This window comes from Falco cherrug, chromosome 12 (assembly GCF_023634085.1).
Source record: "Falco cherrug isolate bFalChe1 chromosome 12, bFalChe1.pri, whole genome shotgun sequence".
Classification (NCBI taxonomy): Eukaryota; Metazoa; Chordata; class Aves; order Falconiformes; family Falconidae; genus Falco; species Falco cherrug.
Window position 1 is genome coordinate 1,232,929 of NC_073708.1, and position 6,000 is coordinate 1,238,928.

The 6,000-nt window shown below is 63.4% G+C and overlaps 1 long non-coding RNA gene across 1 annotated transcript; it reads right to left on the reverse strand.

Annotated features, from left to right (window-relative positions):
• Nucleotides 1-3,038: 3,038 nt before the first annotated feature.
• Nucleotides 3,039-5,591, reverse strand: LOC114016084 (uncharacterized). Its single transcript, XR_003560366.2, has 2 exons — nt 4,256-5,591; nt 3,039-3,293 (listed from the first exon to the last, which is right to left on the reverse strand). It is a non-coding gene; the product is annotated as an uncharacterized LOC114016084 (long non-coding RNA).
• Between the last annotated feature and the right edge of the window lie 409 nt (nt 5,592-6,000).

A 6,000-nucleotide genomic window follows, 5' to 3' on the forward strand; every position in this document is an offset into this window, starting at 1 on the left:
CGCGGGAGCGGAGAGCGGCGGCGTGCGGGGAGGCGGCGCTGTTCCCGCCGAGGTGCGCGGCGGCGGGCGGGGTCGGGCCGGGCGGCCGGGGCAGCCCCGGAGCCGCCAGGGAGGATTTCGACGGCAGCCGGTAACGGCGCGGCGGGGGCGGCCGCTCCGCCCGCCCCGGCTTGGCCCCGGAGGGCGGGGGGAGGCCCCGCGGCCGCAGCCGCCCCGTCCCGGGGGGCCGTGGGGAGCGGCCGGCAGCGCGTCCCGCCGGGCCCCGGCTCCTCGGGGGGAGCGGGGGGTGTCGGACGGGGGGAACGCGCTTGGCGGAGGGTGTGACAGCGAGGTGTCCCCCGCGCAGGGCTGGGCCTGGCCGGGTGGCCGCCACCCCCCGGCCCGCCGGGGCCGCTCTGCCGCTGCGGGGCCTCGGAAACTGTCCAGGTGCGGGTGTCATTGGGCCCGCCGGCCCCGGGGGGCTCAGGCCGTCCCGGGAAAAGGGGGAGCAGCTCGGGCAGGGTGAGCGGCGCCCGTCCGTCGGTGCCCGCGCCGGGGGCGGCTGGCCAGGCGGGGAAGAGGTGCCTTCGTGGGACTTGCTCCGTTCTCGGTCTCCCCGAGACGGCCATCTGAGCCAGGGCACAGTAACATCAGTTATCATCACCGTAATCACCGCCATGTTATCCCCGCGGCGCGGAGGCAGGTTCCGGGGCCTTGCGGGGGCCCTGGGCGCTGGGAGAACCCCCCTGGGCGCACCCCGGCCCGGCCCGGCTGGACGGGCTCTTCTCCGCTCCTCCGCTTGCGCTCCAAAGAGCGTAAAGACATCCCCCTCCCGCCAGTTACCAGCGCTCTAATGGGGGCAGGAGGCAGAGGAGTATGCAAGGCTCGTAATCAGCCACCTGCTGCGTCGCGCCTCACTAGTGTCGCGCTGTACTTTATCGCGACTGCCGCGGAGGCGACACGGCCGGCCCTTGCCGTGCAAGCTCGCTCCGACGGCCGCAGAGGAGGCCCGCCACGCCGCCGGGGCCGCGGGGAACGGGACCGTGGGGGCCCGCGGCCGGTGCCCGGTCCCTGCCGCCGGGGTCAGCCCGCAGCCTCGGGGCACAGCTCACCGGGCGCCGGTGGCTGCCGCTGCCTGCCGCGACCCCCTCCCCACCGGGCTGCATGCAGGCGCGGAGCTGTGTAACAGCGGTAACAGCCGTCTGCGTTACGCCGCTGTGTGCCCGCGCAGCCAGTCCGGTCAGCTCGGATCTCTGGGCTCTGCCCGTTCAGTGTAGCTCCGACCTATTGACTTGCCAGACGAGATGTTCATGCGGACCCGGTTGCTAAAACGATGAAAACAGACTAGCTCTAAACTGTGCTACTCGCCCATCCGACGGATGTTAACACACAAACGAAATCCATTTGGATGTTTTTTGTTACCAGAAGGCTGCGCTGACGTTCAAATGATCTAAATCTTAGCATCTGGAAGCCTGTACAAGCATCTTTTCGGAATAGGTTTCAAGACAGTTCGTTCAACCAAAGCTGAGGAAGGATCAAAATGGGACACCAGGCAACTGACAGTAGTTTCCCGTCTAAATGAAACTGGCTGATTCATTTGAAAACACACAAATGAAAAAATGCCCTTGCGTTTGCTGCAGCCCCTCCGGGTAGCCCCACACCCTCCCATCCAGGGTCTGTCTCGGAGCTGCTGTGTGGCATTGGGATGTCCCCAAGGCCGCCGCCTGCGACCCCCCCCTCCCCCGCTGGCACGGTGAGGCGCGGGGCAGGAGACCGGCTTCACCTGAGGGACACTGGCCGGGCTGGGGCTCAGGGCTCTCTGGGCGCAGCGGGTCATGGCCCGTTCGGTCTCACTGAAGACCCGCGGGCGGAGCGGCCGGGGCAGCCGGCGCGGGGGGTCCGGGCAGAGCAGCTTCGGCGGGGACTTGAGGGGACGCTGGTGTTAGTGGAACAGGGATGAAAGGGCTCGTTCAGGAGCGCTCAGCACCTCCGGGCTGCTCATGAATATGCAGCGTGCTTTACACTTCATATTATGTTTGCAAACATAATTCTTTTGTCTTTCAAAGGCTTTTACAAACTTGGACACCAAACAGACCGACGTTCGGTCAAATGCAAAGAATTTACATTATTCAGGAACCCATGCGATTCTGCCGGGCCTTTCTTTCTTCCATCCCCCATCTCAGTGCCTGGGGTTTAATCCGGTGATGAGGGTGTTAGGGAGCCTCCTCGGGCCCTGCCCCACGGCAGGATCATGCCCCGGGGCCGGGACGGGGGGTGGGGCGGCGGCCACGGCCCCGCCACGGAACCGCCCGGCCCGGCCCGGCGGCGGCGGCTTCCCCCGCCTGCCCTTGGCAGGGCGGCGGAGCCGGGCTCCGGCACCCCGCGGCTCAGGGCACAAAGGCGCCGGGGCGCCCCCCGGAGCGGCCGCAGGGGACGGGCTCAGTCCCGAGGGAGGGTCCCCGCAGGAGCGCGGCCACTGCCCCGGGCACCCGCCTCCGCCCTTGGCACCAGCGCCCGGCCCCCGCGGGGCGCTCAGCACAGCACAAAGCACCCAGCACCCAGCCAGCACCCAGCCAGCACCCAGCCTCAGCACCCAGCATCCAGCACAGCACCCAGCACCCAGCACCCAGCCAGCGCCCAGCCTCAGCACCCAGCATCCAGCACAGCCCCCAGCCCCCAGCCCCCGGCCAGCCCCCAGCCAGCACCCAGCCTCAGCACCCAGCACCCAGCACGCAGCACCCAGCATCCAGCACAGCCCCCAGCACCCAGCCAGCACCCAGCACCCAGCACAGCACCCAGCACAGCACCACACAGCCGTCGTCCCTCGTTCTCAACAGCCGAAACGCCTGGGCGCACCACTGTCATCAACAATTCTCGGTGCATACAAAAGTAACGCTAAATAAAACCGTGGGCTTTTAATGATTGCATATACTCGCGCTCTTCGTTCCTTTTAAAGTTAAATTAATTGTATTATTAGATTGTAACCCGTTGCTTGTAGCGCAAAAGAAAGGGAAAGGGGGATCAATAATGCGGCGTCTAAAACACACATGCACATATGGTTATGGTTCCGTTTGTGTTTTATTACAATTAAAATGCATTCACTGGGAGCCAGGATCAGGTACAGCAAATGCCAGTATTCCAGCAGCGCAAGCCACAAAGAGCTGATGGGTTTCGGTTTCGCAGCCGCTTTCGCAGAATGAAATACGTTAATATTCACACATTATTAAAAAAATAAAAATAAAAATAAAAAACCCCAAAGAGTTGAAGCGCTTCTTTCTGGACTGGTCTTTCAGGTTAACTTGCTCTCATGGACACTGCAGAAGAAATAAAACAAGTCGTCATTGCATTACTCAGTAATCAGTATGGAAAAGCCCAACCCTACTTATGGTTAACAAGAATTGTTAATGATATATAAATCATTTGATCTATTGTGCCCTCCAGACTAAAAGGAAAATAATGGCAACCCCAAGCAAATGGTCCTAATTAGTGTCCAAGAAACCACTTCCTAAATGTAGCCTTCCAAGTCATTCTAGTTTGACTGTCCAGAACAATCTTTTGTTCTTAAACTTCTTTATTTTGTGTGCAACTGCAAAAATGCTCTCCATACCGCAGCTCCGAAAATAGCTCATCTAAGGGTGCAGCACAGCACCAGGAGCAGGAGATGATCCCAGCCTCTCAGTGTCGCCTGTAAATAGGTCCCGATCGTTTGAAAGTTTTTATCCCCGAAGCCCTGCTCCTGACAACTCTCCTTAGGGAAGTACCAAAGGGGATTTCATGAAAGAAGCAGGTCCCCGCCGCCACTCAGGCGGCAGCACGAACTTTAAGAAAGGAAAGCTAGCACGGCCGGGACACACGCCGTGCCGGTTCCAGCCGTCCATCACCCGCTTTCACCTGCTCTGCCCACCGCGTTAACGCGTGACCCGTGGGTTGCACACGCCGTGGGCATACCCGGTACAGCACGCTCACCGCGGTGCCCAGGTGAGGACACAGGCACCGACGGCAGGAGCACCCAGGGCCGGGCCAGGGGGCTGCTGTGGCCTTGACCTTGCCTCCACTGCCAGCAGCAGAACCTGGGCTGCTCGCTCCCACGGGAGGCCGGTTTCTTGGGTGTACAGAATACAAACTGGTATTTCTCATTAGCTGGGACACCACGTCCCTGATGCTTCATGAAAATCACCCACCCTTCCGCCGAATCCCACATCTTGCGTCACTTCTCTGTCCCACTGCAAAATGTAATTCCTAAAGTTTCAAAGCTGGTGCTGAAAAGCTGACCTACCTTGGTGACGAACCCCATCTTGGTCCTATCACCTCGGCTTTTTTAAAAAAGGGAAAGCTTGCTGAAAACAGACTTTCTGGCACGCTGGTTCTCTTCCTAGACGTGAAGGACTTGCCAAAGGGAACAGAACTTCTATAAAACGACAGTCAATTAAGTACCTCCTGTGCAGCGCTCTTCATGCTATTTCCAAAAGATAATGCTAATGGCAAATGCTGCAATATTTTATTTTAACTTCAAGAAAATCCGTCAACGACCTTCCTTGGACTTAAAACGTCCTTGACTCGTTTGACATCACGGTAAAAGACATAGGATGGGCTGCCAACTCTCACTACCCCAGCATAAACGATTTTAAAAAGTCACGGAGACAGTGTGCAAGCTGTAGCCGAAAGGCAGGGCTTCGTACTCACACGCCTGCACGCAAAGCCACAGTGTTCACCTCTGCGAGCGGGCCCCTCCGGACAGCGCTGCGCAACGGTGCGGGGTCCGCAGCGCGCTGCTGGCCAGCCTTGCAGCACCGCCAGCCTCCCTCAGCTCTGAGGGATCTGCCGCTCTGAGAGGCTGGACATTGCAAGCGAGTTTGATGTTATCCTCTTATACGGCTTAAATGAAACGGGCTTGCCAGGCGGCTCCGTGGTTACTTACATGCGTTTATAGAGAAATGACCGCCTCTTACTCACAAAGCCTCAGCACGTAAAGAGCCGGGGGCAAGTCGGAGCGGTGAGGGCGGCGGAGCTGCCACCGCTCCAGGGCAGCCACGGCCCCGCCGTTCCCTGCCCGCCCCGCGGCGGCCCCGCCCGCAGCGGGCAGCCCCTGCGCCCTCCGTGCGGCGATGGCGGCGGCCCGAGTGGGGGGGGCGGCCGGGGCGGCCGCTGCGGGCGGGGGGGCGCTGCGGGCGGGGGGGCGCGAGGCCCGCGGGAGGCGCTCACACCCCTCGCACCTGGGACGTTCCCCTTCTTTTCACGGTTTCCGCCTCCCTTTCCAAATTCCAGCTCCTGGGATTTTACCTGCGGAACGTTCCGCGCTGTTACAGCCCTCACCTGACGCCGCCTTTCAGAGCTCCTCGCTCAAAAGCAACGCTTACCCCGCAGCCTGCACGCCACAGGGAGCCCCGCGGCTGCCAGCCCGGGGCCGCCGGCGGGGGAGCAGCAGCGGCGCCGGGCAGCGCGGGACGGCTCCGGACCCGCCGGCTCTCCCCTCCTCCCCGCGGGGCAGCCGCCAGCTACCGGGGCCGGGGGCGCCCCTCGCCCAGGGCGCGCCGGCAACGCGGCCGCCGCTCGGCACAGCGGGGCTGGCCCCCGCCCGGCGGCCGGTGCCCTTCGGCGGGGCGCTGCGGGGGCGCGGCACTGGCACCGGCACCACCACCGGCACGGGCCCTGGCCGCACCGTGCTGCGGAGCCCGCTGACCCCGTCGGCGCGCAGCTGCCGGGATTACGGGTCATTTCCCCCGTGATGCAACCAGGCGCCCGCGCCGCGCACCGAGCCCCGCACCGCCAGTGGTGCGTGCCCTGACGGCGGGCAGCAGCGAGCCGGGGCCCGGGGGCTGCGGCCCGGCTCCCCCGTGCGACCCCTGCGCCCCCTCGCCCCAGCTCCCCACGCCAAGGCCGAGGGGCTCGTTGTGGAGCTCGCCTTTGCCCCGCCGCCCCTGCTGGGCAGGGCGATAACCCCTCCCCGCGGAGCCCCCCGCTCCTCGCCGCTACCGGGGGTGGGACACAGACCCCCCGAGCTACCGACGCTCCCCCGAGCCG